General features: G+C 40.0%; 1 protein-coding gene across 5 annotated transcripts in view; it reads left to right on the top strand.

The window, feature by feature from the left end:
• The window catches only part of PTPN3 (protein tyrosine phosphatase non-receptor type 3), a 152,476-nt gene that overhangs the window by 33,144 nt on the left and 93,402 nt on the right, over positions 1 to 25,930 (top strand). The window contains exon 1 of one of the 5 annotated variants that reach the window (XM_061344289.1): positions 8,139 to 8,281. The exons of 3 other annotated variants lie outside the window; for them this stretch is intronic. The gene's annotated coding sequence lies outside the window, so the exon portion shown is untranslated. Of the gene's footprint in view, positions 1 to 8,138; positions 8,282 to 8,426; positions 8,496 to 25,930 lie in introns of those variants that run through there. One more of the 5 variants, XM_061344290.1, reaches the window with a different exon arrangement.

Here is a 25,930-nt window from a genome sequence, read left to right as displayed (position 1 = left end):
TGCAGGCTTTATGCTGTCTCTTAATTCTTATCTGTGTGTGTAATCCAGGGAATGCTGATAGCCCTTTCAGACCTTCAGATAATTTGTCATGAAAGCCAAGATAAGTATGAACAGCATGAAATGCCAGATGTGTTTAAAAGTCTAGAGTGGGACTTGGACTGAATTTCAATCTACTGCATTATAACCCTTAATGTTTACAAAAGGTACAAACAGAGATTTGGGGGGCACCTTATTTTGGTTATACACAGCCTACGTTCCTTGGGTTGGACCCCTGCAGACACTGACATTTGTACCAACAGGGCTGTGAAACCACAGCTCAGAAAACACCTGGTCCTGATTAGAATCCAGAAATACAGGACATAAATCCTACCTATGTTCAAGAGCACACTTCCAGGAAATAAATCCCAAGTGAACAGCTGTGCCTCTTGGAGCACCTGAAGCAGAGATGTGAGACTTAATAGGTACCTGCATAGGGAGCGCTTCCCACTGGCAACAACATCTCTCTGCTGAAGATGTTGACCAAGCACTCCCAATTTAGTGTGTTGACAGTTCTCCAGCACAAGAGCTGGAAAACTTTTCCTGTATGCTCTGTTGAAGCTGGCCAAGAGCTGCATGTAGGAGTCCTTATTTTACTCCAGAGCTGAGCATCTGTAAATTCAATGCTACAACATCCAGCTTTTAAGTCCTCTGACACATTGCTTTTTGTGCATGTCACAACAAATAGAGACAGACATATACAAGATATGTGTGTAGGGTTCATTGGAAGGAAACCTCTCCAGCTGCTTTACATCCTTAATAACTGGAGCACAAGACCTCATAGTTACTGAAAGTTTATAGTTAAATTTAGAATTTCTTCTCCTCCTTCCTCCAAAACAGGGCCTCATTAGGATTTTCACTGTATAGATTTTTAAAACATCAGTCTGGAAATCAATTAGTCTAGTCAAGCTGTTGCCTTCCCTAGACTCCAGACCTAATTCTTTATGTCTTTTACCCTTAGGTACATTATAACCCCGTGTGCTACTGGACTGAATTGTGCTGAACAGGAAAATGCTGAGGCATTTGCACATTTCATTAACAACCTCTTAAAAGAAGTTATAGCTAAGGTTTTATTTTTTTGCATTAATTGTGACCTTAAGAAAGAAGTTGCTTTATTACTAATCTTCTGAAACATACGGCTTCCTTGTCAGGGGGTGGGGAGTGGGTAGGAAGAGGGACCTGATATTTTTTTTTATTTCTCCATTTTTGACAGCATTAATGAACACTGCTGCATAATAACATGAGCAAAATAGAAGCCATTTGTTCCATTCATGTAGGATGCAGAAGCACTAATGTCATTAATTGGCCTATATGCCATCTGTTGGAAGGTGCTTTTGGTTTTCACAATGGTCAGAGCAGTGTTACCAGCAGTGTAGCAGGAACAGTTACCCAGTTAAACACTCTGGGCAGAAATGTTTCACCAAAACTACAAGCATGGATTTGTTTTGCTTTTCTTTTTTGTAAAGAAAGTCTGGTTGCAGTAGATGTGGATGTAGCAACAAATGAGGAGACCAATTCAACCCCTTAAATAGAATGCTTTGATAGGAAGTCACACAGCAGCAAGACACAGTGTTCTTACAGAAGCCAGCCTAGGTTTGGCATATATTACAGTGTAAATCAGAACAGTAAAATAGGCTTTGGGTTGTTTTTCTTTTCCTTTACGGGACATCTCACATCTCATCATTAAGGTTTGTTGGTTGTCTGCTAAATTCAGAGCAGTATTTCTCAAGGAACCATGAAAGTGACATGTTAAGTTTAAAGACTTCCAGCTTGTTCATATACATGTGAATCAGGAAACCAAAAAGGAGAAGGTTCTTACTCAGTACAGGAGATTAATGATAATGTATTGCTGCATCTGATATTCTGAATTGACTTAAATATCGCACTTTTGAGAGACTGTAAATGGTGCTATTTTACTTATTCTGGCCCGCAGCACAATGTCTGTTCTAAAGCTTGTATGATCGCCCCTCACTTTAAAGCTGAGCTCGTACTTCACTGTAAAGCTGACACAGCCTGTACAAAATTAAAATGGACAGCCTGATCAACAACATTCCCCACCCACATAATGCAAATCAATCAACCAGAATGACTAGAAAAGTGCCCAGCACTCCCTGAAGGCTCAATTCTGTATCTTTCAAGCTGCAATTAAAGCAACTTTCTTCAATGTTCCATCTCAAATTCAAATGACACATAACTTAAAATGGGTTCCTGTTATACTTTAGGGAGTGGCAATTTTGAAAGAAACAAAGTATGCTTTACAGAAAATTAGCATAGTACCATGTTGTTTCTCTTGTGCAGCTGTATTAAATAAATATACTCTGTTCATTTAAATAGGATCAATCTAAATATGCTTTTCATGGTTAATTGCTAAATGTAAAACATTTGCAAATTTATACAAACCAAAAATTATCTGACACTTCTTTCCTATGAATCGTATATTTTAGATTTAAAAAGATATATCCTGAAGTAGGGAAAATACTGTTACAGGTGAATGCAAGAAAAATATGTGACTTACAACAATATCTCTCCCTCTCTCATAATTTACAATAATTATATATTACCACTCAAAGAGGAAATCATTGAGTGGCCACAAGGAGGAGTAAAGGAAGACCAAGCCAAAAAGGTAATTTGAGACATATAATTGTGGGTGACAGAAAGACCAATATTCGTGTAAATACATATTCACCATACTTATGATGAGATAATCAAAGTACAGATAAAAATGATCACTTAATTTTCTATAAAGTGTATGCACAGGGTACTTTCCCAGCAACATATTTTAATCTACAGTGTTCTGCCTAAATCTAGATGGTTGAGTTGCTTTCACTCTTTCCCTCAGAAATGCATTTTTACAGTCTGGTACATTTTCACTGCTTAGGACTTTGTGCAGTGTTGCAGGTACACCAAGTGTCAGTTTTTTCATGTACCCTTTCACTCTGTTTAACCCATACTTCATGATGCATATTTCAAGTATCAGCACATAACTACTTGCTTCATACATGCTTGTAAGTAAATACAGGCACTTTTGACAATCTCAGCCAAGATGTGGGAGGAGGGTAATGTCCATGAAGACTGTGCAAGCACTTAAATTACTTTGGCCAGATAAGTTGATGCCTAACTGCTGAGCAATGTTCATTGCATGTGTGTATACTCTACCCTGTACCCTCTTAAACTGGCATTTTGTGATAGTGTGAACATACCGTAAGCCCCTTAGGTTTTTTTTTTTTGAAAGTTCACTGTTGGTTTATGTTTTTAAAAGACTGAGACTTCAAGATACATCTCAGGAACTTGTGACAAGGACAGTTGTTCGAACTTCAGTGTCTCTGGAAGTGCAGTGAAGCTTATCCTGTGCGTGTATATGCAGATCTATCTGTAAGTAGAGTGACCACATCTACAGCTTGGACTGCCAAACATTTTCCGTATAAAGATCCAGTTTCAGTTACAACTGTGCCAGGATTTAATTATTTGGGATGAAGTTTCCCATCATGAGCTTCTGCCTTAAGCAGTTTAAGCCCAACTTAGCCTTTTCAAGAAAAAGAGTTAGGATAAAGAATTGCTAACTAAAAACAAATGCACAAACCCCCTCCTTGTAACTATCTGTTGAGAAGTTTTAGCGTGTCCAAGATTCTGACAACAAGGAGTCTTTTGCTGAGCTGAATGAAATCCTCTTAAATTTGGCTGATTAACTTCTGAGAATCTGTGTGTGTGCACATATATACATAGGTACATATACACACACACATACACACAGCGTACATATTTTACTCAGTAGGGGCTAGGCTTCCTGGTCTTGACAACACAAGCCTGGAGCAATTTCCCTCCACAGGTCATACAGACTACAGACACGGATTGACAGAGGCCTCAGGTAGTCTTTTCCTTTACACCTCTCTAATAAAGGGGCCAGTACTTAGATACAGAATGTTTACTAAAGCTGCACTTAAAACATGGGAGTGAAAGAGGTTCTGCCATTTGCCTAGGTAGCTTGTTTTATGCCTAAAATGATTTGTTCTAACATGTAATTGCAGTCTTTGTTTTGAATGAAGCTGTTTGCACTTCAGCCACAGGGGATGTTGGCTAAGACAGCTGTCTTATTGTCTTGTGCCCATCCCTAGCCTGTCAAAATCTTTAACTTTCCCTTTTAGACTTGTTTCCTAAAACAGTTATTCGTATTTCTTTCCTCTAGGTTGTCCAAAACTGGATACTAAGTATAACAGAATCATTTCATACCTCTCTTAAAATATGGTCTGTGCTTTACCTCTATCTAAGTCACAGCCCAGCAGTGGTCAGGACATTTTCCTGCTAATCTTTCTCTGGCTACTAATCCTGAAAAAAGGCGGCCAGTCTAAGCTGTGAAATCAGACTATGGTAGCATAAGCTGGCTATTCTGCTCAAATAAGCAGCCTTCTCTTCTCCCTCAACTTTTTATACACTGCTACACTCTTCCTCATATCACTACAGGTTAACTTAACTGGAGAATTTATCTGTATTAAAAGTAACACAGCTCACAGGTTTTTTACTTACCTAGTTTTATTGAATACCTGTTCCCTGGCTGGGCAGCTGTACAAACTGCTGTCAGAGATGTTTGCTACTGTCACAGCACTTCTGGGTGATGCTAAGGAAGTTACTCCAGCAGGACATTTCCCCTCTGATCAGTAACTGAGTGCTTTCCTTTTCTGAGTAAACTGAACAGAGGTTCAGGTTGTGATTTTTTTTTATTTAAAGAAGTGCACAGAGATGTGAGTCAACACATTCAGGAACTGTGAGTTGAAGAACTGTGTTCTACAGTTCTTCAGCTGGATACTCAACAGGATGAGAGCAGCCATCCAGTTTCTTGGTGTTAACATGCACAGTGAAGGCAGCTGTTGAGACATGCAGTAAATGGGAGACAATTCTGCAAAAAAAAGTGTGTTTATGTAATTACAGAAAATAAGAATGTACCTTTGCCACAAAAGGGGAAATTAACAGAGACTACCTTTATCCTGTTTTATTTTTTTTTTTTGTTTTGGTGCTGCTTTTTTTTTCTTCGGGGGGTGTGTGAAGGGCAAGAGTCTTTTTTTTTACTTGCAGGCTGTTGTTTTAATGCAATTAATTTTTTGTCAACATTTTGGGTTGTGGATAGGAAAATTACTTAAAGATGATGAATTTGTATTTACCTAGTTTAGCACATTTTTAACAAATAGGTGATGTGTGGAAACATTCACATACAGAAATGTTTTTGAAACATCACTATTTTGTTCCTAAGAGATATTTCATTTGGTGGGAGAGAGCATGTACAGGTGGGAGAAATTCACTCACACTCCTATGGTATCCTGTATGTGGTAGTCATAGCTATTATATTCCTTCTTCTTTTCCCTGCTCTTCATCAGTATAGGATTCCCTGTCTTTCCATACAACCAAGGAATTTGGGAAGGTGCTTTCCAACAACGGAATTTTGGAGCTGTAAGTAATAGTGTAATAAGAAAGCTGTTGTTTGTTCCTATTAAATCTGCAACTCTCCATCAGCAAAGCAGGGGATACTCTGCTGGTATGACTGATACCAGTCAGTACCTGATACAACAAGCAGTGTTTTTAATGCATGGGAATACTGGGATAACATACTTACTTTAAGGTCCAACAGTATAATTTCTCATGTTGGAATGAAAGCTGTCTGCTACGCAGCTTTGGTCCTACTGGAAACATAGGAATTGTACAACTAAATCAAATTCCTAATACAGTCACATCCCATCTCTGAAACTCATCAGGCCCTTACTAAGATTACTTGGAATGTGTTTGCTGTCATGTCACTAAGTTAATGCTTGTATAGACTTACATGGGACTATGTGGAGGGCAAAATGCAGTAACTTTCAGTATGGGGAGAAGCAGTGTGGCCCTTGGCCATGTGTTGATAACTTCATATATGTTATGTAGCACACCTTACTGCATTCCCTCTAAAGGAAGAGGTGTTGACTATTGCTTACAAAGTACTTTGGAAAATGCAGAGTATCAGTGGAAAGCTAGTATAACTGCCTTCCATGGCACACAAAGTGTTGGAGGGGTCTAATCCTCACTCATTAAACAGGAGGTTCTGGTGGAAACACACCCACCTAATGGTCTGATCTGGGATGGCAATGTCAGTGCCCTTCCACAAACTATCATTCCAAAGGTGAATGTTCTCACGCTCTGGAACAATGTTACAGAGTGAACAAATGAACTTGTTCCCACCTTGAGTCTCAGAACAATTAACTAGAATGAAGCCTGCTGACTGAATATTTCATTAGGATTTAAATGTGTGGAAGATCAAGTGTATGTATGTTTTATAAATGAAGAGGGATTAGATTATTAGATGGCTTCCTCTGTCAAGTCTTTTGGATTGATCCCTGGTGGTGTTCAAGGCCAGGTTGGACAGAGCCTTGGGTGGCATGGTTTAGTGTAAGGTGTCCCTGCCCATGGCAGGGGGGTTGGAACTAGATGATCTTAAGGTCCCTTCCAACCCTAACTATTCTATGATTGATCTACTCTTCAGGGTAGGTATTAATGAACATGTTTGTGAGAGTAAAACAGAACTGTCCAGAGGACCTCTTGGGAAATCTGAAAACCCCTGTGAATCAGCCATGCTGAGCAGCAGTGTGCATTGTCCCTGGTGGGAAAACATGTGATACAGCTATGCTTCTCCTTCTAATACTCAAATTTAGATAGGCAGTACTGCATAGACATACGCAAACTGTCTCCCATTCTTCTGCCTTCACTGCATCTGGCATTGCTGCCTTCAAGTTACTTTGCTCAGACTAGCCAGCAATGTGGTGTACAAAAGCATGGCTGATGAGATGAACAGTACAGAGCAAGCAGAACGCAAGAGACAAGTAGCATTTTGGAAAGCCACATCTCCACTGCAGGCATATTTATACTATGTAATGCTGCACAGAGATCCCTAAAATTGAGATTAGAAAGGGTAATTATGGAATTTGAAACAATATAGCCATGTCAAGGAATAGCCTGATATGCTTTTCTGTGGTATGGCTCTGGTTTTCTCAGCATCTGCCTCTTGCTCAACGAAGCTTGTGGCACAGCAGCTCACTCTCCCCCTGCCTCCACCCCTGCCTTTGTGTTGACAGAGATGCCTGAGGACAGGGGCCAAAGATCAGGAACACAGCACCCAAGTTTCACACATTTTTTGAGGGTTTCTGGTGTATGCTTTAACCTGGACCGTTTCACCGATCTCATGTACAATTGCATTAGCGCAAGTGTGCCACAAGGGCAGGAACATGATCTCGAAATTTCTTTGCCACTGGAGAAAAAATACAACCTGTTGCTTGGCCGTTGAGGTATTCTGCTTCAGCTAATTAGCTCCGCTGAACGGCTCAGTTAATTAGAATGGGTGTAGAGTTGCTCTGACACAGTTATACGGCTTCCAACACCTGAGCTAACCTCTGCACGGTGCTGCAGCATGCCCTGTAGGAACTAGGGAAGCAAGAGGATAGGAAGCATGGCACACCTCCCTCTGCCACCTTCCTTCAGGAGAAGAGAGTGGATAGGGTGTGCTATAAACTCATTCTTTGACAATACTCCGCATCTCTCTGCATTTTGACTCTTTACTAACCCAGGCTTTACTGCAGGCACACAGCAGGTCGATGTTTCCTCACGCAGCCTGTCAACTGGCCGAGCCTCAAGCGGCTGAGGCAGGCCCCTCCAATCCCGTGCTAACCACCTCTGAGGCGGCTCGCTGTAACTTCTAAGTGCCCGCAGCCAGGAGGCATGTCCCGCACACTGCGCTGCGGGAGCAGGGACCCGTGAGAAGCCGGACCCGCCCAACACTCCAGCGGGCCACCCCACTCGCGCCCGGACAAGCACCCGCGAGGCAGTCCCCGCCAGTGCGCATGCGCGGCAGCCGCGGGGCAAGGATAGAGGATGTGAAGGCGCACCACCACCACCCCGCCTCTCCCACTCCCCCTCCCGGAAGCGGCGGAATGTGCCGAAAGTTTCCGAGTGCAGCCGAAGAGGGGAGGTACGGCCGGGCCCTGGCAGTCGCTCCCTCCGCTAGGGGGCGGGCGCGGGCAGGTGGGCGCGCTCCTCACCGCCCCTCCCCTCCTCTCCCCTCGCGCCCCGCCCCGGCCCGCCCCGCCCAGCCCAAGCGCAGGAGCCGGCGGCGGCAGGAGCGGGGTGGTCGCTGCGGTCGCGGTGTCCGCACCTGCCCGGCTCGGTCCGCGCGGTGGCGGCCGTGGCGGCCTTTTGCGCCCCCTGGGGGAGCGGGGCGGCGGTGGCGCGCCAGGTACGGGGCGAGGCGAGGCGGCGGCGAGAGCGGCGCGGGGCGCGGAAGCGGGGCTAAGGGGAAAGTTGCGAGGCAGGGGCCGCCCCTGCGCCTCCCTCCTTCTCCTTCTCCTCCTTCTCCTCCTTCTCCTCGGCCGTCCGGCGGAGTGCCCGGCGGCAGGGGCGAGGGCTGCTGTCGGCGGGTGTCGGGGCTGGCGCAGGAGGCGAGCGGGAAGGTGAGCGGCAGGGCCGGGCTAGTTGTCAGCCTGGTAGCCCGCTGTGCTGTGCCTTGCTGTGCCGTGCCGGCGGGGAGCGAGCGGCTTGGGGCGCTCCGGGGCGCGGCGCTCCTCAGCCCGCGGGCTCCCTCCTTTTTCCGCCCCCCTCAGCGCCTTGCGTTTCCTGCCCCTACGGCGGGACAGGTGGGCGCCGTTGGGTCCCCAGTAGAGGAACGGTGAGGGAAGCTCCCGTCCCGTCTCCGCTGGGCTTGCCTCTTACTGCAGGGCTGGTTTGGCTCCTTCCCCCATGCAACCTTTCCTGCCTCCAAGTCGCCGGCGGAGCACCTCGTCCCAGAGGTTTTTTTTCTAGCCCGTCCGAGCCCTGAGCGCCTGGGGCGGGTTTAGGAGGGGAGCGCTGCGGGCGCAGGGTGGCCCTGCCCGTGTTTGTGCCCGCACGGCCGGGAGGCACGGGTATACCAAGGTATCGGAACTCAGATCCCGGACGTAACTAGTCTGTGGTGCCGTATCAGCAGGTACCGCACCCCAAAGGCTGCCGGGTCCCTGCCGTGGTTACTTTCAGCATTTTGGGTGCCGAGTTTACAGTGTGGCGATACAAAGATCCCCAGTTTATAATATATCCATACCTATAGCATTTAACTTAACGTATTTATAATGTATTTATAATACATACATATAATTGAAGTGTGAGAACAAGTTACCTTTCTGGTATTGTGAAGCAGATGCAACAGCAGTAAAAGATACTACTTTGAATATAAAATTCCCATTAACCTACAGCATTTCTCACTACCTCTCATTACTGAGATTATCTGAAGTAATTAACCTCTCCTTCTGTTGCTCCTTGCCTTTCTCTTTTTCGAAGATGTAGAGATTTGTTTGTGTTTTCCCTGCTGGGGTAGTTGCTTCCCTCGTGGCTGTACAGTTTGTCATCCACATTGATCGCTACTGCGTAACAGAAATCGGAGCAAGTTAGTGCTTTGGTAACGTTAACTACTGATGCTACTTTGATCATCTAAAACTGTCCTGGTTTTGGTAGAAATATCTGTATCACTCAAGTACTAATTGTGCACAGTATTGCATAAAGAAGTTATTTATAGGAAGGGAATTTAGATGGGTAGAATACTTAGGTTTGGAGGGGAGTTGCACTTTCACTTTTATAAAGTTTGTCTGAAACTAATCTATAGAAGAAACAAATTGTCCCTATTACCTGGGTGGCTTAGATCAGAAAGGAAACCGTTAACAAACAGGAATTGTGGGGAAGAAAGGTCTGCTTAGTTACCATATCTGGAAAAACCTGCTAATGAAATACAAATACTTCATTTTTATGATGCTGACATTATCTGGGACTGTCTTGTGTCACAAATTCCTTGATGGTTGGTGACAAGTATCTAGTACATCCTTGGTCTTTAAGAAAAAATATAATATTCCACATATTTCTAAGTACACTTAAGAGCTCATTTGAAGCACCATCTTGTGTTGATAAGATTTATTTCCTTTCATTAAACACTCTTAATATTGCTGGCAGTAGATTCTTGGAAAGCCTCCTAATACTTGTCATCTCTCTCTGTGATTTAACAAGGGTTTCTTATGTGCCTCTTACCACCTTTTTGCACGTTCTTTGACTGGAGCAGTTAGATCATGATTTCAGGGCAGAACTTTTGGGTAATATCACAGTGATGTGTTGTACTGTACAATACTTAAGTTGTTACCCCTGTGCCTCCAAAATACTTCTAGCACAAACCAAGACTGTAATAAGACTATCATTAAGTGAACTTTGGAATTTAATAGCATATTGAGAAAGCTCCGTAATTGCTTCTTAATTAATCAGTTTGTATTAGTGGTGTGATATGCTTAATGCAGAAGATGATCATGCAAAAGCTAGTGTGGTAGTAACATCAGCTTCTTGCATATGTCCATGACTTGTCATGTGATAAATCATGTTTTTTATCCAGTCCAGTGGTCTAAAATAGTAACTAATTTTTAAAGGTCTTGAGTGGTGGTTTTTTAATAGCCATTATAGCAGAGACATAGCGATAGTATTATAGCAGAGACAGTGTCCATACATTTTAAGCTGTGACCTACTTTTTGTACTGATGAGTAAATGATAGCTTTACATAGGTGCTAAAAGCGTAACCTTACATAGGTGCAACACTAGGAGTGTTATGTACAGAAGTCACTGATATTAAGTTCTCTAAGGTGGACTAAATGCAAGTACAGTGAACAGTTCTTCTATTTTGTTACTTTGTGTATTTGCAAATAATTCTTGCTGTGCTGGCATCTATACATAGGGCTACTTGTTCATTACAAACGGAGCAGTTAAAAGTAAACTTAAGATTAATAATGATGAGAACTATTGATACAATCTGTTATTTGTAGCACGGTAAGTCTGCATTGTGAGTTTCGTAGGACCTTGTGGCATGTCTTTTTGAGTGAGAAACAATTCCATAACTACAGATTTGAGTATACTAAACCAAAATGATTTGTTTTCTGCTTGTGCTAATTGGCGTTAGTTTGTAAGTTGGTATTCTCTTTATCTTCTGACTACCTGTGTGTAGCAGTGCAATGTATGCTTTGTTCTATGGTGTTAAGTGTATGAGGTTAGTCAACAAGGAGGATTTGGCACAGTACTAATGAGCACTAGTGCACCCAGTTTGCAGGTGTCTGCCTTGTGATGAGTATCCATAACTGATATTTCAGTCCCTGATGGGAACATTGGATACCTTGGGCTAGTACACAGGATGGCTTTCACTTGAGTAGGAAGCTACCCAAATTAATCGACAGATAATTCTGGGCTGGGGTTGTCTCTTAAGCCCACAGGAAAGGCAGGGTTTAGGCAACTTGGTTAAGGCTACATGAAAATGTCAGTATCAGCCAGGAACAGTCTGCCTGCAGTTTTGTTTTGGAGTTGGAGGCTTTTCATGAACTATATTGTTTTCTTGTTATCAAGGCCTAAAAATCAGAAGGTATGTATGGTGTTACCTCATGACAAGTGTGAGTTAATGGGAGGTAAGTTATTCTTCTGTCAGGGTGTCTACTGAGAGGAAAGAGCAGGCACAGAGGCAGTTGGAGTGGAGTAACAGATGTGCTGCAAGTTCCATCCTGACTTACCTTGAGATAATTTATTCTAATCTCCCCATAGCCTAAGATACCATTGCCTTCATATCAGCGTGTACTGAACCTTACTGAGTTCTTATTTCTATTATTAGCATTGTAATATGAAACTCAGTCACATGTCCTGTACAGGACTTTGTATTCCTTTTCTTTCTTCTCATACCCCTGCACAGAAAATACTTAATGAAATGCTAGGAAATCGTGTAATATAGAAAACGTTCTCCAATAGCTTGCTTTATAAAGTTCTTTTTGGTTTTAATTTTGCCTCCTGTTGCCAACCTACGTACAAAATCTTGGAGCCTTCTTTCTAAGGAAAATATTGATGCTTCTGTACATATTTCAGTCACTTGAGCTGTACTGAAATCACCATGATGCTGATGTCTGGTCATGTTTATGTGCTAGATTTTATGTTTTAGATTTTTAAACATTGCACATGAGTAACGGTAATGAAGGGCTCCTGTTTGCATGGGCAGGAAGAAGATACTAAAGAAACTTCAAAACCTAGTAGGTGCTTGGTGCACTGCTGTATTTTCGTTCATCTTTTGAGTCCCATGTGCTCTTGGTTTGCAAGTTGGAGAAGTCCAAGCAAATTCTGGGCTCTGAGCATACGTTTGGAATACAGATTCTCCATCTGGCACTCCTCAATAAGATGTGAGGTATTTTTAAATCGGTTTCCAGAAAAAAAAAAAAAAGAAAAAAGTTGGAACAGATACAGGCAGAAATGTATCTGTCTTTTCACCATTCTCACAGTTCCTCTGGATTTAGCTGGCACACTTAGTTTGAGGGCCTTCTCACATGGCCTTGTTTTCTCATCTCAGCGTGCATCTTCATTCAATAACAACACCTCTCCTTTTAATAAATGCAGTTCTTCCATCCAAGAATCCTCACCATTGATTTAACTAAAGAGGGATCTCTGCAGGCTGTAGACCCCTTAGTCTGCAGCCAGCACATTATCCTAATTGCTTCTGTTTGAAATAAATCATCAGGATTGAGCTAATCTGATTGATTTCTGTGACTAGTTTCGCCCTGTTAAACTTCTGCAAATGTCTCTTCAATATGAAGATGAAACGGTAGAACATTTTTGCAGACAGAATGGAAGTCACAAGAAACTGAAGCTTGCACGTGGTATGTTAATCTGTCATATTGGTTGTAATTTCATCAGTTCCCTCTCTTGACAAGTTTAGGTTTCATACAAACACTTGCAGCAACTTATGTTGTGAGGAGAGAGAGTGTCCCCAGCTGTGAAGCATGACTGAAAGCCCTGTTGGAGAAACTGCATTTTTCAGAATCTGGAATTGAGGGGAGCTCTTAAAGTGAAGTGGTCATAATACCTTTCCTAGTAGAAGGAATCTGGGGCTTTTTGAAAGGTGTTGCTTTGCCAAAAGTGAAACTGATACTTTTCCAGGCATCATGAACTAGAAATAAAGCCATGGTAAAGTAGTATGGTGTGTTCTTGCTTCTATTGACCAGTTCAGTACGTTTTCAAGTTGTAATGTAGTAATCCTTGTCACGGCCACCTACTTGCTATCATCTTTATCGACAACTAGCTTTTTATGTTCCTAACTTCATGTAGTGGCCTGTGTGCTCTGAAGTTAGTTGGATAACTGTTCTTAAACAATACTGTGTGGTATTGTAGTAATAACTTACCAGTCATAGGCATAACTTGTTTTTTAGTTTTAGAATTTCTCCACTAAGATTTAGTGTTGATGCTTATAGAAATCCATGCAAAATGGGAGCAAAAGCCAGTCCTTAATTCAAACTTGTACATATGTGTTATTATAGTGGGCAGTTTTACAAGGGCTTCAGGAGGTTTTTAATCATTTGAGGTGAAAATAAATTAATTATCTTTTTTTAATTCTATACAAGAAGAAAACTGGATGTGCAGAAAGTGATGCTGATTCCACTTGCTCTTCTATTGTAATACAAAATTAATTACATACTCTTCCTCTTAAGTTTGCATGACCTTTCAAACAAGCTAAAATGTCTAATTTCTGAAATGGTAAGACGGACAGTACTGAAGTGTGCTTCACTTTTACTTTTTCATCTTCTGAAAAAGAAGAAATGGTAAAATTGATGTGAAATCATAAAATACTTAAAGGTTTGTAGCTGGAAAATGCATTTCCTGTGTTTTGGTAGCAGCTTTAATATTAGCGATTCTGACACATGCCAGTTTTAAATACCAAATAAAACATGCCATGTGCCAAAAGTAAAGCTAGCTTTTAATTTTTTTTTTTTTTTGTAATAAGAAGAAAAAAAGCTTCTTTTCAAGTCATTTATTATTTACACTATTAAGCAGTTGTGTGTTTTGTTTCATTTTGGTTTTTGACCTAAATGAGACTTTATAAAATATCTTTGGAAAAAGAGCAGTTGTAAGCAACTGAAATCAACAGTAAAGCACTTTATTACTAAGTAATAAACACTGTTCTGTTTGCACTTTAATGTATCGAAGTAGTTATGATTTGACATCTTGTTCATTGATTTCCCGCTGTCCTCTCCCTCCACCCCCAGACAGATTTTAATCTGGTGTGTGTAGTGCTATGGAAAGCAAGTGGTTCATAGCACCAAGCTGTGATGAGTAACCATGGCTATTTCCCTAGCAAGTTATGTGATACAGTTACGCTCTGTGGAATGACGCATTTTATGAATCAAAGCTGGGAGCCTGAGCTGTGACTTGTATGCGCGTGGGCTTAAATACTGTAGTGTTGTTCTTGTGTTGTTTTGCCTACAGTTGTGTGAATACGGATCTTGTTTTTCAACATAGGGCATCTCCCAGGGATTCTCCCTGAGTGTTCAGAGGTCTGATCTCTGCTCTTTAACTGAATTATTTTTTTTTGAGGGGTAGGAGTTAAAGCTTAATATTCTTATTCCAGGTATTGGATGTATGTGCAGTTGGCTTCTATTTCTACAACTGTATCAGTGTAAAATATTTTTCATAATTTTTGCAATTTTCTGGTTTGCTTTTTTTTTTTTTTCATATTCTTACATAGATGTAAAGGGACTACTTGTACTGTAAGAGAGTGGCTAGAGGCACAGCTTTTGGTTGTAGGCAAATTTAGACATTTCCCGAAGTTAAGCGCATGCAAGGATTTTTTTTTTGATTGCTGTGGTTGCTTCAGTACTAGTGGTTTATCTGGAAGAGGGTAACCTCTTCAATGTGTTGCCAATGTTCTAGATAACACATTAAAAATCTCTAGTCTGTAGATAAAGCAGGTTGTACTTTGGTCAAGTTGAAGACCAGCAAGCACATGCTAAAGTACAGCTTGCCTTATCTTCATGTGGTTGTGGATTGGCACATTCTGAAATGTTTACTACAAGAAAGAAAGGTGTCTTTGAGCAATCTAGTGATCACCGGTTGCTCCAATTAGCTTTCAGTGGTTGTTACAGGACGGTCCAGCTTTTAGTTTGTGCAGCCATATATATATACACGCATATATATACACACGCATATATATATATATATATAATATTTATTTAAGCCCAGTTGCAATTTCAGTCTCTTTTCTGCCCATTGCCACCTTCAACTGTGCCTTTCTTAGGCGCCTGGTAAAAATAGTGTCACAATTTTTGGTTGATGGAAACTCACTGGGGAACTTTAATTTGGGTAAAGCCACTCTAAATTATCTTGCACATTATTTTACTGAGGATTAGTGTGAAAAGACATCATGTCTTTTTACAGCAAGATCCTATTGTATTAAGGATCTTAAACCTTTTTTCCTTCAAAGTATGTTTCTGTAAATATAATTTGGTTTGTGTGACGTCTGAAAAAGTCATGAAAAATTTAGGCATGTGACTTTGAATACCTCTTAAACTGTCCATGTATTTAGCAAAATAAGTAGTAATAGAACAACACAGTGTAGGCTGCTTATCAAGGTATGCTGCATTTGATGGCCGTGTGTTACAATGTTGAATGCCAGTGATGTAACTACAATTATTTTTGTACTATTTGTAAATATGAACAATAATGAGAGGAAGAAGTCAGTTTTTCCCATTTTATGACAAAAGTAATAAGCAATTTGAGTTGTCACTGAGAAAATTCAGATTTGTAGATATTGAGCAAGTTTCATGTGTGAAAATATTTACAGTACTGTACTTCAGGTATATTAAATTAACAGTAGTTTTTAATAGAACTGCACCCAAGTGTGGATTTTTATATATTTGCAGCCATAGTGGACATTTTTTTTATTAAAAAACAAAAACCTTCAGCAACTGATTCTCCTGACTTGCAGATTTATGTGATTTTAGCAACACAGTTGTCCTTTGAAGCACTTGCCAGAATGTTTCATAAACTGAGGGAAAAGTCTGTGGGACTGTACCAGTCAAGGCTCACTACTGATGTGGCAAGAGACTAAAAATCTCTGACAGGCTTTAGAGCTCCCCAGCAGTACTCCTGTAGTAAAGCAGCTGTTTTAATTGTAGCTTTCATTTATTAAATTCAGTGGGTTTTAAGTTTATTCTCAGTCTTTGGTTATGTATGTTCCCTATTCATATTGAAAATGCACACCTGGAGAAAAAGGTCTCTATCTGAAGGAAGCTGGTGATTTGGCACTTGGGAGCTGATAAGGCTCTAAGATTAAGGGGAGCACAGTGACTTTTTTGGTAACTAGGAAGTGATTCAGTGTTTAATAGTGGGAAATATTGCACTTTCTTTTGTTTTATGCCTTTTCTGAGCAGATATGACTTTATTATTGTTCAGATAAAAATGTAATCTTTCATTCTGTCCTATGTGTGGTACCTGTGACCAAAAGTGCCAAATAACCGATGGAGCATGTGAGTGTGCCATTACTATTCAGTTAAGAAGCACTTAATTGACTTACAGTATTCTGCTTCTGGCCAGTGCACTGTGTCTATCAGGTGGTATCTCCCTGGAATGAACAGGGAGGATCATACTTTTCTTGTGGCTGAACACATAGGCTTGCAACATCATGTTTCTTCCAAGTGTGAAGGAAATGCCTATCTGCCAGTGTAACGGTAATAGACTGCTTTTATTAATAGCACCTGTTTTTCTGGTACATTATTATACAATAGTTCACTACCTGGATGAATTCACTACCCTTCCCCAACTGGCTATTTACAAGAATGGAGTTGCATTTTGCATAGAACCCTTGACATCTTGTAGTGACACTATGTGCTTAATAATAAGGGAGGGTTATGTGTTGGGATATTACCCTTTTGATAAAAGCTTCACCTGTTTGGCAAATGCTCAAGAATAGATACAATGCTTTGGATGCTTTTTTCTTAATTTCCTTACAGATTTAATTCCTTATCAATATATGGCACAATGTGAAGGTGAATTTACATGCTTAATTTCGAATTCCTTAGGTAAAGGTGGGAGACTCTTTGTTTTTTCTTTTCTGTGCAGATGTTTCACAGAGCATTCTAGGGAGAAGTTTGTTGCCTCTTTCCAAGGATTTCTTGCTTTATTACCCAAGTGTAGAGCAAAACTGCTGGAAGTCCTGCTCCGGGTTTTCACTGTAGCCTGGCTATTGAAACACCTTCCTGTTTCTCTCACTGGAGAGGCGTGTATTTTTTAATTTTTTATTATTATTATTTTCTTTAATTGTGAAATTCTTGCATTTTGATGTGATGGAAGTACTACACTTAACTCTGTTCTGTAATGTAAAATTATTTATTTCTCCTTAACAGTATGAACAGAATAATGTAATTACAGAGTTATTTAAAATCTGTGGTAAATTGGTAAATCCTATGTATTACATGTTAATCATATAATTATATACATATATTTATATATGTATATGTAACACAATATAAAATAATTATATTTTATAATTTTTTGCATATATAATATAAATTATAATTATTGCATATATTCAGCTGAGTATATTGGTTTCAGATCTGACATAGCAGTACATTTGGTTTTACAGTGTCACTTGTCTAACTAGAGTTGGTTTCTAAACAGGTATCTCTGACTTGTGAGCAATTGAAGGTTTTGTGGTAGTCAGCGTGATTCAGTGGAATATGAAGCTAGCTATATTCAGAATAGACCTATTAACAAAGGTAATTAATCACCGGAATAACTTGCTGTTATCTGTGTTGATCTGGATTCTGAAAACGTGACATAAATAATGTTTCTTAAAAAAAAAATAAATCCAAAACATCCTCTTGGAAGAAAATGATTGTAGAGGAGTTGTAGTCTCTTTATATAGGAAATCAAGCTTACTCATAATGTTGCCCATTTTCCTTAGATTGTGAAAGAGGACTCTGACCCTTTTATTAAATGGAGTTTTCGTGGATAATGTATTTGCTGAGATTAGTAAAGGAGTTGAACTGTGGTCTTCACATGTGCCTTCATGGATGGGGCCCTAAAGTTAGCTCTGTCATCAGGTACTCCCAAGAGGAAGAGATTTTGTTACTATTATCAGTTACAAATTCTGTTACTTGTTAACCAGTGTGTACTATGTTTGATTGACTTGGAGTAGTGTCATGTTGCACGCTAGTGTCATCTGTGTTTATTTTTTTCTAATTACTCGGGAAGTAAATCTTTCCCAGTATGAGAGAATAGGTTTAAAATTTCTCTGGCTGTCAAAGCAAGCAGCCAAAAACAAATACAGGCTGTGTGAAGCTGATATGTTGTTTAGTCTGACAAGTGTCCAACACTGTAGCTTTTTTTATCACCTCACTTACCAAAAGCAAAAGGTTGTGGGGTTTTTTTTGACCCTTTTTTCCCTCTGCCTCCCATCCTCCAGGCATTTGATTTCATCTCTTCTGCTACTTAATAAAGTAAAATTATTTCTAAGCCCTAGATAACATGCTTATCCTTACAACTTTCTCTACAAAAATAGGTTGTAGGCCGCATGCTACAGAAGCTTTGAACAAAGTGTTCCCATAGGTGCCACCTCGGTTGTGTGGATGGTCACAGCACTGGTCAGTCCCGTGCTTATTGATGGTCCCCAACTGTGAAGTGCACATACCAAGAATTGTCTAATGGCTTTTCTTGGTGAGAGATGTTGTGCATCGGTCTCTGAAGCTCATGTGCTTTTCTTTCTGGCAGGGAGGAGAAAAACTGGCTTTACAACCATTTGGTATATAAGGCAAAGTTGAACTCAACATGGGTAATAAAAAAAAGCCTGTTTTACTGGATTGATTAGATGCAGCTTCAAGGCAGTCAGCAAAGTGCTTCTCACCAGCAGATAAGGTCAGACAGTGTGTCAAGCCTGTCTTTATTAGTGTCTCTCCATTTGTTGAGATCCCTTTCGGCATTTGATGTGTGAAGAGTAAGTGAGGTGAAAGTTTCTTCAGTACTTCCAATATTGATGTGCTATCAGGTGACCTAAAGCAACACTGGATCAAATGAACGTTCAAATCCTAAGCCTATTTTGTTGTCTGAAGATCATACCAGTAATGTTCAACTGTTGGTTAGTTTGCAAACATTCTATTAAAAAAAGAAATATACGATGTCTTAAAGACATGAAGCTCTGAACTGTATAAAAAGGTTAGTGCCTGCCCTAAGGATAGGGCTTCAGTGTGAGACTCAACAGGTATATATATTGTTTTGCCCACAGGGTGGTGAATGAGCAGGTGCTTGGCTTAGGTTCAACCACTGTGCCTTACTCTACATCCTCTAAATAATTGTCTGGGAGCAGAAGAGAGCAAGAGCTCAGGCTTGTGGAGATAGCAGCCTAGTATCCAAAGAAATGAGAGCAGTCATTATCTGCATGATCAGAAGCATCCTGGCATGCTAATATGACTGTGAATGGTGCCAGAGATAGCCACCAAAAGGGATCACCAGTATATTATCAAATTCTTCAATAATAAGTTATTTGAGCAGTTTCATATATTATAAACTGTAGCTACTTGAAATAAATATTCTGCAGACATTAACTTCTAATGCCTGTCAGTTCCTGCTCCATTGCCAGTGTTAAAATGTGACAGTTGTCCAGTGTTAAATAATTTCTGCAATACAGAGATTTCAGTCTTTATTGCATATTTATATTATATTATCAAACGACATGATACATTAGGTTAGTGTCTTGAAATTTGAGGATGAAGTTGCTAGTGTCCTAAACTACGTGTTTCTTCTTTCTTTTGTGTGGAGGTTTGTGGTTTTGGTTTGTGGGGTTTCTTTGGTTTTTGTTTGTTTTGTTGTTTTGTTTTTGTGTTGGTTGGTTGGTTGATTTTTAAATTAGATGCGTGGGTACAAGGGAAAATACATCTTTACCTTGAGAACTATCAAACACTGGAATAGATTGCCTAGAGCAGTGGTAGAGTCTTCCTTGCTGGAAATCAAGGTTTGACCTTATGGGACCTTGGAAAATCTATTTTAAAGCCGTGCTTTCAAGAACGGTTAGGCCAAATGATCTCCAGAGATCCCTTCCAACCTAGATTTTCTATAATTCTGTGATGTAGGGCATATATAGCCATGTTTTCTTAAAATATTGGTGAATGCTTAATGAAAATCACATTCATATTGTTAAAATAATACGCTCTTTTCCCTGCTAAACATAAATGTGGGAAATAAGTTAATGCATCAATGCAAAACATTACCACCACACTGATACTATTAAGGGAATTTAAGCGTGTTCTCTATTGGAGAAATAACTATAATAGTAGTACTTCATTATTTACGTGAACGGAGTCTAAAATGAGGCAAGAGCTCTCAGTCAGGTTGCCTCCTATAGATTTTTTTGATGCACACCATACTGTTAGGGTAGTGTTTAAAAACTTAGTGTCAAATATAATTAGAAAACATTTAACTAGTAGTACCAAATGCCTCTTTTTTTTTTTTTTTTTTTGTTATTGGTTACGATGGTAAATGATGAATGCCTGAATGAAAAAAAAAATTATTGTATAGGGTGTATCTAGAGAGACACGTTCTATGCTTATTGGTGTACTTGTAGAACAAATTGAGTGTGTTAAAGTATACTTGAAAGTAGTTGAAATAAGTATGTTTCAAGACGCTTTGAAGTAGACAAACCCTGATGGGGTAGTTGTATGTGTTTGATTGGTTTGTAGGTTTTTGTTTTGTTGTTTTGGGGGTGTTTTTTCCAACTATAGTGGTTGGCCTTCCTGCAGCAAGTCTTTTTAAGGTTTTGTCCCAGCAGTTCATTGTAGAAGTTACTCAAAAGTCAATGTTCACTTTTGAAATACCCTTTAACAGCATACTAACTTGTCTTTCAAATTTTGCCAAGAAAATGTGGTTTTATACTGACTCAGGAAATAACTCTAAGATCTGTGTTAGCATGGAGATGTCTGTGAATATATTGCCTGAAATGTAGAAGAAAACCTTAAAAAAATAATTAGCCTTGGCTTCCAGAATGGAACGTAAGTATCTCTTGCTAGAGATAATTAAGTCCTGTAAGCTACTTAGTGGGAAAATATACTTAAATATTAACCTGTGGCAAACTTGCATGTCAAAATACCCATGGGGACTACATGGCTACATAGTCCATTCAGGTTGAGTTTATTTAGCATAAATTGAAACTGGATACTGTTTCAAATGCTTAACTTTGCAATCAAAGCCTACTAGGTATATATGGATATACTTTATGAGCCTGTTTTATAATGACTCCTTTCCCCTTAGCAATGAATTACAAGGTCAGCATTACTCTTCAGTGAAAACTTTTTTTTACTTTTTTTATTATTTTTTTTTACCTTTTGGTTGCTGTTGATTTTTACTTTTTATTTTATTTTTTTTCTGGTTGGTTTCATTTGTTGTTTGATATCTAGGCTGAGAAAGTTGGGGTTAGGCTGAGAAAGTTGGGGCTGTTCAGCCTGTAGGAGAGAAGGCTGCGTGGAGACCTCATAGCAGCCTTCCAGTAGCTGAAGGGGGGCTATAAGGATGCTGGGGAGGGACTCTTCATTAGGGACTGTAGTGATAGGACAAGGGGTAACAAGTTCAAACTTAAACAGGGGAAGTTTAGATTGGATATAAGGAGAAAATTCTTTCCTGTTAGGGTGGTGAGGCACTGGAATAGATTGCCCAAGGAGGTTGTGAATGCTCCATCCCTGGCAGTGTTCAAGACCAGGTTGGACGAAGCCTTGGGTGAGGTGTTTTAGTGTGAGGTGTCCCTGCCCAGGCAGAGGTGTTGGAACTAGATGATCTTAAGGCCCTTTCTAACCGTAACTATTCTGTGATTCTATGATCTTTATTTTTCTTTGCATTTAGATCAACCATACCTGTTTTTTCCCCTGACACATAACCACCTTAGGACCTGTTGGGAAGCAAGGTGTTTCCATTGTGGTTGCCAATGAGAAGGGATGTCCAATATAAATGTTTCCTGCTCTTCCCTGACTCCTTAGCATAATTAGTATCACAGAATCATAGAATAGTTAGGGTTGGAAAGGACCTTAAGATCATCAAGTTCCAACCCCCCTGCCATGGGCAGGGATACCTCCCACTAAACCATATCACCCAAGGCCTCATCCAGCCTGGCCTTGAACACTGCAAGGTGATGGAGCATTCACAGCCTCCCTGGGCACCCATTTCAGTGCCTCACCACCCCAACAGGAAAGAATTTCCTCCTTATATCCAGTATAAACTTCCCCTGTTTAAGTTTGAACCCATTACCCCTTGTCCTATCACTACAGTCCCTAATGAAGAGTCCCTCCCCAGCATCCCTATAGGCCCCCTTCAGATACTGGAAGGCTGAAATTGCAGCTCTTGGAGACAGTGTTCAAACAGATAGTACTGCTATCCTCAAATGGACTAGCCCTAAACCAAATTTGCAGGTTTTAAATACCCACTACTGACAATGAGTCAATTTTCTCCAAGCAGCAGACCACAGGATTCACTTCAGGTTGGTTCTTCACAGTGAGGCTGTGACCCTTCTTCATTGCCAGACCTTGCAGATGCTCTGGAAACACCATCTCTTGACATTGTTTGTGAACCTGCTTCTCCTGCCCAGAGAATTATGGCCACATGATTAATGAGTTGCTTGAACCTCCAGGCTGGGTTTTAGTGGCAGCTGTGCAGCACAGTCTGATGGTCTGGGGCTGGTGCTGCTGCAGCGTGGGCAAGGGTGTGCTGGCACCCTGGAGCCTTTGCCTTTGGGGAAGGTGGTGGAGGCCCAGCTTTAGAGCCTAGTTTGTGGTCCTGTTTTAGAGGTTTGAAAGGCTGGAAACCAGAGGGAAGTGGCCATCTGAAACCTACGTTTTGCATTTTTGAAAAAGATGTGTTTTACCCAGTAAAAGAAGAATTTTTTTGTTGTGTGGAGGTTTTGTTTGTTCATTTGAATTTTAAGTAATGCTTCAGATGAGGTGTTAGTTGGCTGCAATAAACCAAAATTAACTTTTATATTTTCTTCCTTTTAATTTCCTTTATTTTGGCTTTCTGTGTTATTTCGAAAGAAACATGGCTTCTTTGCTCAGTATTTCGATACTGAATATTTTAGGTTTGGTAACAGTAGAGTTGATGAGGAGGGAACTGTAATAAACTTATTCAGTAGTAGCTGGACTCATGAATTCAGGAAAAGGTGCTAAAGCCTCATAAGGACTTAATTTTACTGCAACTGTTTTGATATCCTGCTTTCTTTCTTTCCAAATGTCTGATTAATTATTCCAAACAGTTGAATTAATATTATTTTTCTTATAGAGGAAATTACAGTGCAATTCCTCTGAGTCAATGCACTCAAGAAAGAATATACATAATCCACAGGCATCTACACATTTATTTCTCACAAGTTTAGTACACTGCAAGTGTAACAGTTTAATTTTGTACACCTTTGACAATACTGACATTTTTTCCTTAATAGTTCAGTACTGGTCATAAAATTCTTGGCGATAGGAAGGTGATAGTTTGCTGAACTGTTGTGTACTGAAATATGGTTGAAAGCTTGCAGTAGGAAAAATAATTAGTACATTCTGTGCTGATGGTTGTAACAGTGCTACTAGAGTTGTCATCTTGGTTCCGAGGTTTTAATTTCTTTCTCTTTCTGGCAGTGGTAATAGGGTGAAGCTGAGAAGTTGGTCTGGAAACATTAGAAGTGAGTACTTTAAACTTCAGCAGGTCAAACCTTTATCTGTTTAGAAAACAAGACCTCTAAACATAATAACTGCATGTCTGACAGAGAAGGTAATGTGTGTATATGGTCACTGTTAGTCAGCTGTCTGCAGACTACCTATTTGAGTAATTCTGGAGAAAAAAAAGTGGCAAATTCACCAGTAAAAGAATGCTAAATAGTTGAAGGAGATGCCTCCTTACTCAATTGTGCAGATAACATTGTTTGACTAGGACTAAAAAGCAGCGCTGTCAAGGAAACCATTCAGGCTCAGCATGAAATCATACGATCTAATATTTATGCAGGGAAACTCACAAAAGATGCCGGAACTTCAAAGGGCATTTAAAAAACCCCAAACAAACCCCCAAATCCCAACAATAAACCCCCCACCCTAACCTCTCCATCTTGTGTGTCACACTAGTTGATGGTCTAACCCTCCCCCATTTTTTTACCCCCAAAGGTTCTAGTAGGAATTTGTACAAATGACATTACCCATCGTAACTTTTTTCCCTGTCTCTGATCTATTTCCTTAGGAACAAACTTATTAATTATTTTAAAAATGTCAGATAACTCCAACTATTTTATCTAATTTCTTCTTCCTCCATCTCTGCATTGCTGTCATACTCTTATTACTGTTTGCTTTGTTCCAATCCCTCCCATTATGCTTTTATTCATAATGGGGTCTTCTGCTTATTTTGCTTGAAACCCCCTATACTCTTCAGAGCCTGCACTAATCATTGTATCAATTAGCCTAATCAGTTATGATTTTTTTTTCATTTGAACATCATCTGATCTAATGCTTTTGATATTTATGGAAAGGGGAGCCCCTTTTTTTTAATGAATGCAATAAGAATTAAACCAGAGGGTGTTACCTTTTGGTTTTTTTTCCTCAAGGTTTTGAACTGTTTCCCAGCCAGAGTTCTGCTATGAAGTTTTCTTAGACTTTCCTTTCAGGCATGCTATTGTGGTTCTCTTTGGCTGCTTTGTGTTTGCTAGCTCAAGGTAGGCACCCAGCTTGTCATTGCATTCAGTCCCCAACAAAACTGTTCTACCATTTACTTTGTCTAGTCATGCAAACTGCCTTTACTGTGGAAGGGTTCCTGTTCTTATCATTGCTTCAAAAGGGGGACTATATGCTACTGAATGGTTAAATACCTTGCTTACCAATTATGGTGATGTTTTGGCTAGATTTGGCAGTTCATGCTGCACTTGAATCCCCACCCCATTTTTGCAGGGAACTAACTTGCTTGGGTGAAATTCTAAGTTTTATTAACAATAGGAAAGAGTATGTGGAACAGGCTAGAATTTGTACTTTGATTCCAAAGATCAGGGGAGGGTTGAATGCATTCAACATGTGTAAATATTGATGTCACATTCAGAAAGCTCTTGTGGGCAAGCAGACCTCTTCCCTGGTCATGACCAAGATGTATTTTGCACTAGGAAGGCAAGTAAGTTTAAGTAAACTAAGATGACTATTTTTATAGAGGTGTAATTTAGGGTAGATAGTCTGGAATAGGGATCATTATCTTTGTAACTGATCAAGGTTTAGCTAATAGCTTTCAAAATGAAGTTGTTAATCTACTTAGTTTAGTTACTTAGGTAAAATAAGTGTGACAACAGTGTTTATAGAATTGATTTCAAATTAATTTCTCCTTTAAAGCTGTCATGACAATCAGTTCTTTCCAGGGAAATGCGTTGTTTTGTCAGTGATTTGTCAGTGGTTTTGGTTAATTGACTAGTTTTAAGCAAAACCAGAAACACAGTATTATATTTTCAAGTAGTCCTTTTTTTAACGTGTTCCTTTAAAATATACTTCTGGTGTATTGCATGGTTGTGAAAGAAACTGCAAGGAAAGGAAGCATTAGTGTTTGTGGATTTCTGTTTCTCAGTCCAGCTATGATCATAGCTCTAACCTGATAAGGTGCTACAATCAACTACCTCTTTGCCTTTCCCAGCCTTTCCATGTTAAGTTTTGAGGAATTTCTCTACTGGGAGGCAAAAGTACCTAGTGGTGAGGAAACCAGAAGGGAGATACCAGATCTCAACACTGTAAGCAAAGCTCTCCTTTTTTTTGCTCCTGTTTCAGTAAAAACCAGCAGTGCTGGCCTAGTGCCTGCATTCCTCTGTAAGCATGCTGAGATTGCTTTGTGGGAAGTAGATAAATATTCTACCTGCCAGCCAGGAATACAAAAGCTGACACAGGAAGAAGTGGGGAATGTCAGATCTACTTGGCTAAATTTGGCTCTGTGTGTTTAAGAAACACCTGGTGTTGTCTCAGGTATTAAGTGATTTGAAATTTTAAAATCAAACTGTCCTCCAAGTTTAAAACTCTGAAAAATAGCAGCAGTTGATATATATTGGGTAATAGAGATG

Source organism: Neopsephotus bourkii, unplaced genomic scaffold (assembly GCF_033783945.1).
Source record: "Neopsephotus bourkii isolate Nb327-2 ecotype Australia unplaced genomic scaffold, CSIRO-AGI_Nbou_v1 NB_207, whole genome shotgun sequence".
Taxonomy (NCBI): Eukaryota; Metazoa; Chordata; class Aves; order Psittaciformes; family Psittacidae; genus Neopsephotus; species Neopsephotus bourkii.
This window is presented reverse-complemented; position numbering and strand designations above follow the sequence as displayed.